Source organism: Chrysoperla carnea, chromosome 5, assembly GCF_905475395.1.
Source record: "Chrysoperla carnea chromosome 5, inChrCarn1.1, whole genome shotgun sequence".
NCBI classification, from domain to species: Eukaryota; Metazoa; Arthropoda; class Insecta; order Neuroptera; family Chrysopidae; genus Chrysoperla; species Chrysoperla carnea.
The window spans coordinates 36211092-36225296 of NC_058341.1; the positions used below are offsets into that span (position 1 = coordinate 36211092).

Here is a 14205-nt window from a genome sequence, read left to right on the forward strand (position 1 = left end):
TAATTTTTTTTTTTTTTAATACGCAAAAGACAACGACATATTATTTTTTTACAGGTAACCGTAAACAAACCAAATATAACCGCGCAGGAGCTTCGCAAATTAAGAGATTCATCTTCAGATATCATTAATTAATTATGATGATATTTTTCATACTGTATACGGCTCTGTCGTTAAGATCGAGGTCTGCTAATCTGCTATCCTAGCCAACAGTGCACTTAAATACTAAACTCTTTTCAAATGCTCTTAGGACTGCATTTTTTTTCGTTGATTATGAAAATTTCAATTTACTTATTTTCAATGGAAAAATTCAAAACAGCAATTCTTTTCTTTTCTCCCTCTAGGTAGAATCGATGCACTTTTGAAGAATTTTTAGCAAAACTTCATCATCGTTACAAAAGCAATAGCTAGCTCATTTTCTATGAATAGGAAATTCTATTTAAAAAAAATTTATTCAAGTAAATTCGTAAATAATATAATAAATAAGATTTCATACATAAATTATATGAAAAATATATTAAAATAAATAATATTAATTTTAAATGAAATGGGAGGGTCGGCGCTAGAGCAAATCACTATCAGGAAGTAATATATCTGTTTGATATTACAGATGCCTCTTCTTTTTCTACCATACCACACCACACCATGTACTAGCTAGACAAATAATTTAATGACATACGCCCACATTACAAATAAATTTTTATTTTAAAAATTTAACTACACTTATGAGCAATGAAATCGATTCACTGGATTTATTCCCCTTACGAAACTAGTTAAAAATGGTGCCAGGCTCAAGTAACCTTTTTTCATTATAGTTCTATTGACACTCATTTAACTAATGGAAGGTTTCTGTTTTTGGATGCACCGTGTTCGAAATTTTTCCAAATTCTTCTTTATATATTTTTTGTTTAAGTATACACATATACAATCCCTCTTTGTTTTATACATAAGAATGTCCATAAGAACTCTTCTTACTTCATATAATATAAATGGCTAACGATGTGGTTTCCAAACAGTATTGATAGTATTGCAACATCAAAACGTGTCATGTGTGCGAAGTTAAAAAATTTAATTATTTTGTCATTTTTAACAAATTTATCTGAAAAATATTTACATCATTTTTATAATCGATATAAATACAAAGAAATATGTACAGTTTCCGATCCAGCCCTCCGACCAATTCACCGATCAGGCTTGAATAAAATTCTTTTATATCACGATCATTTTTTCCTGTGCGCAAGTGTATATTGTAATATTATTATTATTAATATTATATATACATGTAATTAAAATAATTCGTCGTTGATAAAAATTTAGGGCGTTAATATAATTTATGATTATTAATTTTTTTGCGCAATACTGGTTTTTTTATTTTAATACATTTCCGCGAAAAATCATCGAATCGTGAATAATAAAAACATATAATATCGTCAGAAATATAATTTAATTTTTTTTATATTGTATACAATATTTATTATTTACTTGCAATTTAGTTTAAAGAAAGCTATTTCGATGTTAATCGTAAAACAGTAGGATGTATGAATTTGTAAAATACTCGCTTAAGGCGGTTCATATCCGTAAGAAAAATAAGTAAACAAACAATTTGAAAAATAAGGTCTTCCATTATGACAAGTGTACCATTTTGAAAATACAATTTATTTTTAGTAATTTTAAGGCAAATTGTTGCAAGAATTTGATGTTTTTAAAATTTTTTTGCATACATGTAAAATATGATCATTTATTTGATGAAGATGAATAGTAATTTTACAGCCTCCGAAAGTTTTTAGTAAAATTTCCATGGACATTTTTTAAAATGTAGGGTTAGTTTTTACTCCAATGATTAGAGTAAAAACTAACATCCAATTGATTTAACAATTGAAACTTGATTTAGTAATTGATGTAAAGTGTTAATAGAAACGAAAGTTGTCAATGGAACTTTATACTATTTTTCAAAAAGTGTTAAAATTAGATTACCAATAGTAAAATATCGTTTTTATTTCCTTATACAAAGAAAAAAAAATTGTAATCGTAAACTGAATTCATTTTGACAGAATATATTTTGTGGAAACAGATTCCGTGAATGAAAATCACCCTGTACTGAAAATTAACCTCGATAATTTAAAGTTCTACAGTGAACATAACTTTGACTATATTGTGTCCATTTGTTTTTAATTCGAAGTACAATAGCGTTATATATTAAATTACTTTTGCAAAACAGAGACTATTGTACCAATTATTATAAATATTGATAGATTTTATATCAAGAGATAGTTTTTGTGATTAATACAGTAATAACATTAATAATTTTAGAGTAGGTTGTTATTAAATTTTAATGAATATTTTTATGCAACGTCATTATAACTCAATTTAACATTAAACAATGAAGGAAAATTTATGAAGAAAATTTCTTAAAGAAAATTAATTGAATAAAAAAATTATAATTAAAGTTAATCTTCCCAATAACCTGTTTACTACACTGATTTTAAGTTATGAAATTAGTTTCAAAATTCAAACTAAAAATATTTATTTCTGATAAAAAAACAAATCTGCTATGAAAAGAATTATAAAATTTGGTAACTGTTCATTTTTGAATGATCGGAAGTAAACGTGTGTTCAACAGCGATGTGGTTTTTATTTTCTGCCATCTATTTATCATTTTGTTATTTGAAAATTTTACAATTCATCGCGAGTTAAGTTACTAAATTTCACTTTTAAAATGGGAAAAATTAAAAATCGTTTCGAATATTCGGTGTATTAATATTTGGGATATAAACTTGAGTTGATTTGTTCTGACATGCCAGAGTGTGGGTAGCAAAATTAGGATCACCTAACTTAAAATATCAATTATGTGAGAGAAACTGTTTGTATGCCAGTTTCCGCCGTTTTAAGCATGAAGATTTCTTTAAATTCAAAAATACTGTCCAAATTTGCATTCACCTATATTTTATACTTTCCAAAACATTTCATGAGAAAATTACTTTGTTCCACAATTTGAAGGATTACAAGGATTCTATCCGAAACTATAAAAAGGGAAGGTTTGAAATGTAAACGTGTAGAATCGAATCTCTGATTTATCTTCCAAATTTCAAGCCGATCCGATAAAATGGGGTTGACAACGACAGTCGAAATAAGTTCTTAAGACAGCACACAAAAATTTCGCAGGAAGGAATCTACGGAAGGAATGGTAACAATTATCATCGAAAATTTCTTCGAATCTTTATATCTCCATAGAACCCCCACTTCATCGAAAACTATTATCGTTATATGATAGCCCGTTTTCTTCAGTAACAGCTTTTTTGATGATGTCTCTTCGGTGGGGATAATTACTGAGCCATTCGATATACTAGGGGGGGGTGGGGAAGTCTATATTTATAAATTCAAAAATTCGTATCAAAAAGTGCAAGATGAGAATTGAAAGCTTTATTTCCAGGGCTTTTTTATTAGTATATTTAGAAGGTATAAAAACAGGCGTATTGTTACCTTCAAATTTCACCCGTGCTCCACAAAAGTGTTTATTTCCATCATAAAATCTTATTTTATTCATACTTTCATCATGTGAAGATACGCCCCAACTCCTTATAGTTTTTTTAAAAAATGAATACACTCAAACCACGCATTCTCAATTCATTCATAATAAAATAAATAAAATATAAGTTTTAGTATGAACATTTATAACCAGTACAGTACGATGTTGCTACAATATAAAATCGATTAATTTATATTTTTATTAATGATCATTGTTATTAATAAATATTAGTTTGTACTTATTATATGGTTTGTAGTTTTATTTTCTGTGTATATACGGTCTTCAGGTGAATCTTTGTGTCGCGTGTGGGCATTCTCACACAGCGCAGATATTACTTATATGCATACTTGATGCTTATGTTACCATAAATACACGAAATCGGCTACAACATCTTTAGGACTCAGGAGGCAATATAAATCAGGAAATAATTACGATTTAATAATTCATACTGATGGTAAATGATTACAATGTAGTCGAAATGCGTATTTATAATACTAAAATTGAGGTATTGGAATGGATTTGAAGTTTAAGGTAGTACGAGCGCCAAGGCAAATTTAGGACTTATGGTTGAAATTATTTGTACCTTATTTTCAACTTTGATGATGAATTTTGTTATGAACTAACTTCATGAATGTAGAAAAAAAATAAGAATAAAAATTATCGATGTCTGCCTTGGTTTTCGAAAGAGAAAAAGTTAAATAATTAAACAAAATTTTCAATTTTCGATATTTTGAAAATTGCTCCAGATATCGAAAAAGTTTATTATTACTTTTTGTCTTATATTGTCAAGTTATAATATAATTCACCATCAAAATTGAAAATATATATATTTTTAAATTATTGTCTCCACTACCGTGCTCGTACATCCTTAATTAGTCGGACACAGCGGATTTTTTTTTGTTTACGTGCGTGCGATTTAAAGCGCAATCGACTCGTTTAGATACTAACAGGGAGATTGCGAGTTCGAATCCAGACAGGAGCAGTCTGATCAATTATAATTATAATTGATAGGGCAATAAATTGATCACACTGTCGTCGCTTTTACAAGAACGAAGTAATTGACTCCACCCACATCATAAAGTTAATTGTACGTATGGAAATAGTTTTATTAAAATGAGTAAAAATTTTCATTTCTAACTTCTTTGATAATTTTTAGGGAGGTTAATCCCTCTCAATGCGCCAGTCATATCGACCAAATAGCTTTTCGGCCATTGCTAGTTAATACGTATCTGAACCAAAGAGGTTATATCTAACATAGAGGCTTAAAAGCATAGGAGACGAAAAGAGACCAAATTCCCTTTTTGTCTCTCAGCCTGACAAAGCGCTATATTAATATTTTCAATTATTGTATAAACACATGCATGTCTGTGTATTTCTTAAAGGTAGTATAAGACAGACGAAAACAGCTATACGCGTACTTTTTTTAGGTCTCTCTCTATAACGATCAACCGCTTGGATGGCCACATTATGGTTCTATGTTATTACTTCTATGGTCTAAACAGATTTCGTACGTGTATGGTAACAGTTCTACATAAATATTAAGCTAAAGAGTAAAAGGTGCGTTACGTAGGTGCATACATCATAACATTAGCATCAAGTATGGATCGGGTCAATGGATCCATTCAACTCTTCCATCATAATTTCATTAATTCGTGTCATAGTTTATATTCTCGTATAAGCCACAATGTCATCATTATTTTTAATAATAATCACATGCTATAGTATGCTGTAGCTGTACTATAATATATTTTAAAATATGAATGTGATGGCGGCAATCACTGTATTATATAGGTATATGTAATAAATTTATGATCCAGCTCTTCAGAGTAGTTTGCCAATTACAATTATTATTGGTAGAGCGCTTAATTTATTATAGATTATAAATGATTGTGGTTTGTATAATGTGTTGTTCATATTTTTCACGACTTCGTCTCAGCATTTTTATTCCATGGTATTTAAAAAAATACTTTGCTCTAAGGTCTCAAAATATTACATCATTAATTAATAATATTAAATGAAAAAGGTCTGATCGATTCTTATGTGGCATCGTAGCCCCTAACGGACGAAAGGAAATTTGATCGATTCTAAACTATGTTTGAAAAAATTTACTTAACCGTTTGAAGAACATCACCCCTTTTCTAGTTGTTATCGAGTACGAAACTTGAAACATCTTTCAAACAGACAAAATCAAAATCGGCTGATGTATTCAGGAGCAACGATGACACAAAATCAGATCTAATTGATCCATTTGTGGCATCGTAGCTCATAAACGGATGAACCGATTTTAATTTTTTGGAAGATCTATTTGATCGAGAGTGTTCTTAGCTATATTTCAAGAAAATCTGCTTACTCGTTTGAGGATCATCATCTCTTTTCCAGTTGATGTCGGGTACGGAACCCTAAACTCGAACTTGAAACTGAGCTAAACACTCTCGATACTTTTCAAACAAACCAATAAAAATCAAAATCGATTCGTCCGTTCAGGAGCGACGAGGTCACAGACAGACATACAGATACACAGAAGATACACACTTTAAATTTATAATTTACCCTTTTTGTTGGTCGGGGGGTTAAAAACGGCAACCGAAATTCAATCAATACTCATGGATAAACAGTGATGTTTACGAAAAAATATTTCAAACAAAAGTGTTCAAATTTTGTTCTGTTTCTAACAGTTTACAAGATGGGTCATACGGACCTAATTACCTATGTTGCTCATTTACTCACTTTTTACATCCTGAGTACGCTATAAAAATTTCAACTTGATAATTCTTTTCGTTTTCGAGTTATCGTGATAACGGTCGGACAAACGGAAAAAGACTAATTAGGTGATTTTATGAACACCTGTACCAAAATTATTTTTAAGCGTTACACACTTGAGACTAAAATTAGTATACCTTGATATGTATTTCATATATACAGGCTATAAAAATTTGAAAATTCGTTGTGTTCGCGAATTTACAATTACTTGACGTGAGTGAAATTTTTTTGCGTTAATTTTAACGTAAAATATATTTAAATGCAAACGATATTATTTATATATTAAATAAATTTATATTTTAGTTATTTTTTGAACAAATATTAACTTATTTTTAATATTTTGAATACTAATTATAATTAATATTTTCACGTATTATTATAATTAATGTTGATCTAGATGAACGGACCCATTTATAACAATTTTTAGAAGTGACTGAATTTAATTACATAATTTGACATACAGTAATACCATGAATGATTTTAACTTTTTAATCAATTAATATTCTAATAATTTTTTTATAAAAATTAATAATAATAAGTTTTAATAAAATAATTATAAATTTAATTCGTTCTGTTCAAATAAATTATTATCTTGAACATTTAGAACTCCTGTTGAAAAATGTGTAAATGATTGTGAAAATGGAATTAAATTCTTAAAATTAATATATTTAAAATAATATGAATTTAATAATAAGATTTAATAAAATAATAAATTAAATTTAATTATTTTGATCAAATAAATGATTATATTGAACATTTAGAACTCCTGTTGAAAACTTTGAAAATGTTTGTGTAAATGGAATTGAATTATGAAAAATTACTTTTGATTTGTTTAAAATCAGTCAGTCGCTCAGTCAACGATTATTTGAGACAATTTAATGCAAATACAAAATAAATATAAAGTGGTCCTAGTATATGTTTGAATCCTGATCACTGTTTACCCGTGAGGGCGAAAATTATTAGTATGTATTATATTGGAATATCAGTTATATATGTGTAACATGTATGTATGTGTAATGTAATAGAGTAATCAACACTGTCTATTCACAACTCAGTCAATTGTTTGTTTTCACTTTTTTTCAATGTGTTAGTTTTTCAATCTCTGAGGGAATTTCCTTAGCTAACGCAGCTCCTGTGCTACGAATTTTTTAATATGCTTAGTGCCATCAAATATATCTCATGTATATAAGCGTTGCATTTTTATTGACCGCAAGATACATATAAATAGTAGTTTCACTTATAGAGATTCACGAGGGAAAAAGGATTATCCTTTATAGAAGTTTCTGTTTCCCATTTATAGAAATTTAAGACGATTAAAATGACGGAGTCTGGCAATTACCCTCGCTTATAGAGTTGTCTCGCTTTACGAGATCTCATACATTCAGGTTTGACTGTAATACTCATTATCTTCTTTGTGTGCCACAAATTTACTAGTGCGTATGTTCTCTTACGAAATGACATTTAATCTCACCATATTCGTTAATGTTTTTTTCATTTCAACAACATACAAACTCTCATCTCTATCTCTATATATTATAAATGCGAAAGTAAGCATGTTTGTTTGTTTGTTTGTTTGTTTCTTACGCTTTCACGCTAAAACTATCGAATAGTTTTTAATGAAACTGTACAGCAATATGTCTGATATATCAGAATAACATATGAACTATAATTTATAAAGATATACTTTAAAAAAATAAAAATAAAAATTAAAAATTAATTTAATTTGACATTACCATAAATTACAGATTTCTGTAAAAGTAGTCAATATAAAATATTTCACGGCCATCTTTTCTGATGTATTAAATGGATAATTCGCGACTATTATATATTTAAAAAAAAATTGAAAACCATAAATATATTTTACCTGTGTAAAACAATCCTTACCATTATTTCGAGTGTTATAGAAAGGGGATAAGGGAGAGCAATCTTTATCAATCTTTACTTTTAAACCCAGCGAAGCGGGTGGGTATCACTCTAGTATAAAATATTATGAACAAGAATATCATATTCCATATTTTCAACTTATAATAAATATTATAATATACAATTCATGTTCTTGTTGCTTGTATTACTTTAATTATTATTATTGTTATTGTTTTGTTGTTAAACAATACATACACATGATCGCACAACACCACCAACTTAATGTTATATGGAGTGTAGTTATGTTTTGTTATTTTTTAACAGAAATTTTAATATAAAAGAATATTAATTTTTATTGAATTGATTTATGGTAGTTTTATTATAAATGTGTTTGTGTACTTGTTTGATTTTTTTTTTTTTTATAAATTTTTACAGTACATTGAAAAGGTGGTAATATATTTTAAAATGTATAATAATTTATGTTTTTATAAAAATAATAATCTTGCTAATCTCTTGACTAATGTGAAGGTTATACAATATACAGCATACTGCACACCGGATGTCTCAAACTTAAAATGTTTGACATCTATGATAGTTTTAATGTTTTATAAATACCATTATTATTTCATTCAAAAAAATTCGTGAGCAACAGATTTACATCACTAAAGTCATATTTCCTCCTAATCTGTTTCTTATTTTAAGATTAATTTTTTATACCCTGTATAGATGAATCATTTTTAATGAAAAAAGTGTAAAATGAAGAATTTTTTTGTACCTCGACCTATAGGGCCATTTTTTTTTTTTTTAATGGTTAGGAAGGTCCATATATCAAACTCTACATCTAACTTGTTGGCACTGGAAGCTTTGGTCAAAAACGGGAAAATGGACCAGAAACGTATACACGGGGATTTTCAATGTCACTGATCACTATTCCGAAGTCAGAATTTCGATATACGAATTTGTCCCGCTGGTCCAAAATAGCAATATTCATTTAACAAAATGGACCAAGAAAGTAAACTCGGAGGTTTTTGGGCCGCTGTTCACGATTCCGAAGTTCGAAAAACTCCAGCTTATACGTTTCTGACCCATTTTGTTGAATATTTTCAAAGCTTTAAATTCAAAAATCACATCAGAAATAGATTCTAATAATTGGCTTATTTGGTCCATAGCAATGGCCAAACTTTCAAGCGGCACCAAGTTAGATAAAGGTTTTGATATATAGACCTTCCTGGACATTTTTTTTTTAATTGGCCCGATAGGTCGAGGTACAAAAAAGTTATCTTTGAAATGCTAAAATCATTCGTCCAGTATATCAAAACTAGAAGGTTTACTAATTTTAGTCTCAAGTTTGTAGAAATGTTGTCTCTTAGAAATGTTGATGGTACGAACAAAATTTTTGTATACGTGTTCATAAAATCACCTAATTACTCCTCTTTTATCCGTCCGTCTATATGTTGGCACGACCAACAAAGTGAGTTTGAGTTCGTAAATGAGCAACATAGATCAATTGGGTCTGAGGTCCAATTGCAAAAGTTTAAATCTAAAAACTGTTCCTTATTAGACAATTGTTTATTTTCACTTATTTAATGTAGAAATACTAATAAAAAGAAGGTGGCTGTTAGAAGACCTGAAGGCTGACATCCTCAAAAGGCATGTCATTAAACTTATTTATAACATCCTTCCGCCACCTCCCATCCTCTCACCCTTCATTTCCAAAAGTGCATAAGTCTATATTTTCGATGGAATTATGACTAAAAAATCAAGTTATACAGATTTAAACACAGAAGAAGTTGCTTAAATTCGTTAAACAAAATTATGTATTCTCAATTTTTCTACTATAACAAAATTTTTTAAACGCGTATTAACGGGCTTAGTAAAACTTTGGTTACTAAAAATTTTAACTACAGAAAAAGTTCGTTCTTACCTTGTGGACTGACTTACTATTCTTCGAATCATTCTATCCCACACACACATAACGCTTTGCTAAAAATACTTTTTTTTTTAAATCCCTTAAAAATTTTTTGTTCATTTTCGTATTGATTATTTCCGCTCTTAATTATATTATAAAACCAATTTTTCAAGAATTTTTATGACTCTGTGGGTATATTTTTTAATATAAAAATTTTAGAGTCTTTCACACCCACCGAGCAATCAAACACCTGGCAAATAAATATCATAGTAAATAATACATGCAATACTTCAAAATTACCAATAAAATATACTTTCAAATTTTAAACTGCAATCAATAATTATAAAATCACTTACAGCTAACACATAAAATCAAAAAATATTTAATCTAGTTTATCTTAAAAGTATTTCTAACATAAGTGAAAATACTTAATAAGCCTGTAGGTATATTAAACAAGCCGCGATTGGGCATAACTCTTACAAATCAGATCAATAATTTCTCGATCAAGTGATTTTGTTGATAAATTCTTCTAAAATTTAGTTTCTTCGATTTTGTTAAAGGTAAAATTGCCTTTTTACTAATAGTTCCTCAAAAAGTCTATATTTTCCATCTTACAACTATAATTAGAACCGAAAATATCTCTATAAATTCTAATACTCTATAATGGTTAGAGAGACTGTTAAAACCATAGAGTATTATATAGCGCGAGGGATATGCTACCCTGTAAGTGGATGTGATATGATGAATGAGAGAGAAAACTGTCAGTTAGTTCTTATGTGTCATAATCATATGATGCATAGAGATTTTGTGTAATGTAAACAATATCTAGCCAATGATATATAGATTAGACAAGGACACATGGGACTAACAGGCAGTCTTCTCTATCATTCATCATATCGCAAATTTTGGGCCATGGCGTTCTCTATGTATAATATTCTATGGTTAAAACTCGTATTTTGCTGATATTTTGGTATAATGTGTTTACTAAGACTTTATTTTAAGTATAGAGTAAAAGCAAGGACTAAATTAAATTCATGAAATTCTTCAAATTACAGGGAACTGTTGCATCATTTTAATTTGGTTGCCGGTAAATTTTTTTTCACAACAAGGGTCAACTGTCATAAATACATTGAACTAAAAAATTTAACTTTTTGTTATAAAAGATTTGGTAGTGATTTTTAGTTTTTTTATTTATTATAAATCCAATTTTTTTTGTAAAACTCAAACAAATTCCTCAACTCTTTCTTTTGTATCTTTTGTATCGTTTTATTTTGACTTGCTAAATTTTTTGATTACACAGAAAGAATTAATTATATTTCAAAAAATTATAGATGGAACGTAAAAATTTAACGACATATGAAAAATTTGTTAGTAATTTTTAGTTTTTTGACTCATTTTCAATGCAATTTTTCCCTAAAATCCAATGATTCTTGAGTAATCAAATTGGCAAAGTTTCAAAAAAAAAAAAAATACGCAATTCAATTTTGATTTCTACATTAATTACAATAATTTTCTACCAGGAAATAATTAATAAGCCTTTAGGTAACATTAAATAAACATAATTTATTTAAATTATAAAATATAATTATATATCAAAATAAAATAAATATAAATAAATAAATAAAAAAAGTAACAATATAATAATTTGTACAGTCTAATTTTTTAATAAAATATTAAAATACTACGTACATTTTATTAATTACAATAATTGTATCTCATAAATAAATCTGTGGTACAAGAAAGGTGTCCTACATCGATCGTTTGTATTGTAGGTACTACAATGTACAATGTACATGTTTAAATGACAATTCAACAAACACCCACAACTTGAAAACTTATTACAATACCATTATTTGTAACTATATAGTTTATTATAAGACAACAATGATGAGGGAGAAGTGGGAGTGAAACTTTAATTATTTATGAGTACAGGTTGTGTGATGTGTACCATGCCGAAAACGTAAAAATTTTTAACAAAATTAATGGTTATTGTAAAAAAAAAGGTTTAGAATTTAATTTAACTGATGCTCTATGGTTCAAATCGATATGACATCACATCAGGGTTTACTCGCGTTTTAGGTCAGGGGATACACAATTTAAAAATTACGATTTTTAATTTTAATATTATAAAAGAAAAATGTGCTTTTATCGAAATCAGAATATTTAAGTATATTATACCATGTATATATGAAATATACATAGTATTATAAGTTTAGTCCCAAGTTTGTAACGCCTAAAAATATTGATGCTACAAAAAAAAAATTGGTATAGGTGTTCATAAAATCACCTAATTAATCCATTTCCGGTTGTCCGTCCGTCCGGCCGTCCGGCCGTCTGTGGTCACGATTACTCAAAAACGAAAAGAGATATCAAGCTGAAATTTTTACAGCGTGCTTAAGACGTAAAAAGTGAGGTTAAGTTCGTAAATGAGCAACATGGGTCAATTGGGTCATGGGTCCGTAGTACCCATCTTGTAAACCGTTAGAGATAGAATAAAAGTTTAAATGTAAAAAATGTTCCTTACAAAAAAATAAACAACTTTTGTTTGAAACATTTTTTTGTAAACATCACTGTTTACCCACGAGGGCGTTAATTAGGTACAAATTTTATAGTATGTATTAATATAGGAATATCAAAGTGAATATCTTTTGTTATTTACATGACGTCAAAAAAAACAAACGATTGCGCATCAACACTTGCGCATTATATGAGAATATCAGTTAAATATGTCAGATATGTATGTATGTGAAATGTGACAGAGTTATCAACACTGCCTATACATGGTATTTCAACAATTAACTCAGTCAATTGTTTGTTTTCACTTGTTTTACATAAATTTTAACTTTTTTCTAATTTCATAAATTATTTTTGACTAACGATAATACCCTATTAAGATTGTTGTCTCGCTATGGGCATAGTGCCGGAAAATTCTAAATTTTTGTACAATATAAAATTTGAAGTTGATGGATCGTCTCTAACTCGAGATAAACTTAAAGTTCGTATTATTAACACGGGCAGCATAGCAGAGGTTATGTTTTTAATAAATTTTTTAATTCTAGAAAAAACGCAACTTTCAGAAATTTTCAAAAAACTAACTGAACATTGATGTATTTGTCATCTTTTTCACGTCCAATGTACAATGAATTATAAAAATTGTAATGGGGCTTTGGACCAAAAAACCAACATAACAACACAAACAATTTACATGTTTCTGTTTCATTAATTTTAGGATTTCTAGTAGGCAAAATCAAAGGGTTACGTGTCTTAAAGTTTATGTAGTATCTCGTAGCTTAAGCCAAAAACAGTGCTTTCATATTAAACCGGTGTACAAGAAAAATTTCCTTCGATACAGTTGGAAAAATCTAGGAAATATTTATTTTATGCAACAATTTGAGCTTTATTTAAGAATTCTATCAACTCCTTTTTGTATAAAGTGTTAAATAAACAAATATAGCCGATGTCTGGTCGAAACAAAACTAATTTTTCCAAATTCCTGAGAAAATTTTACATAAAATATGTTTTTCCCAGATTTTTCCAATTTTGTTTGAAAAATTTTCATTATATGAGATTTTAATTATATTTCGGTAATCGTAAAATTTGACCCAAAATTTTATAGATTCGGAGTATTGTTGTAATTACGAGTTGGTTGGGTTGAGTTTGTTCACAGTTGGGCACTGAAGTTTTTAGACCTTGCGTTCAAAAATGTGACACTATTACAGAAATTATTTCTGTTTATTTTTTCCTAAATCTGACGATTTATCGTAGGCAAACGTCCCGTCGCTCTGACTAGACGTCAAACATAGTGTCAGTGTATTTCTACATTTCTCTGTTACTGAAATGTGGCTGATAACAGGTTTTTTTCTTTTTCCAAACATATTTTTTGCCAAATTATTTCATTTTTAATCCCCCCCCCCTTCGTTTTCGATTCTATATTAGTTATTCTATTGAAAATTCCTGTAAATCGTCAATTATTGTTGAGCTACTAGTATAATTGAAAATTAAATTCTATTTCACCCGGTATTCATGTTCAAAAGTGGTAGTATCCACATTTATTTAATAATAATCGATCATGATAAAATATAAAAACACGCGAACATCCTCCGTAAAATCATCAGGAAGAATATTTTTTTTAAAGAAATTATATGACGTA

The 14205-nt window shown here is 28.4% G+C and overlaps 1 protein-coding gene across 1 annotated transcript in view; it reads left to right on the forward strand.

Moving 5' to 3' along the window:
* Positions 1–14205, forward strand: part of LOC123300139 (bone morphogenetic protein receptor type-1B) — a 250693-nt gene that overhangs the window by 199811 nt on the left and 36677 nt on the right. The gene's annotated exons all lie outside the window — the stretch shown is intronic.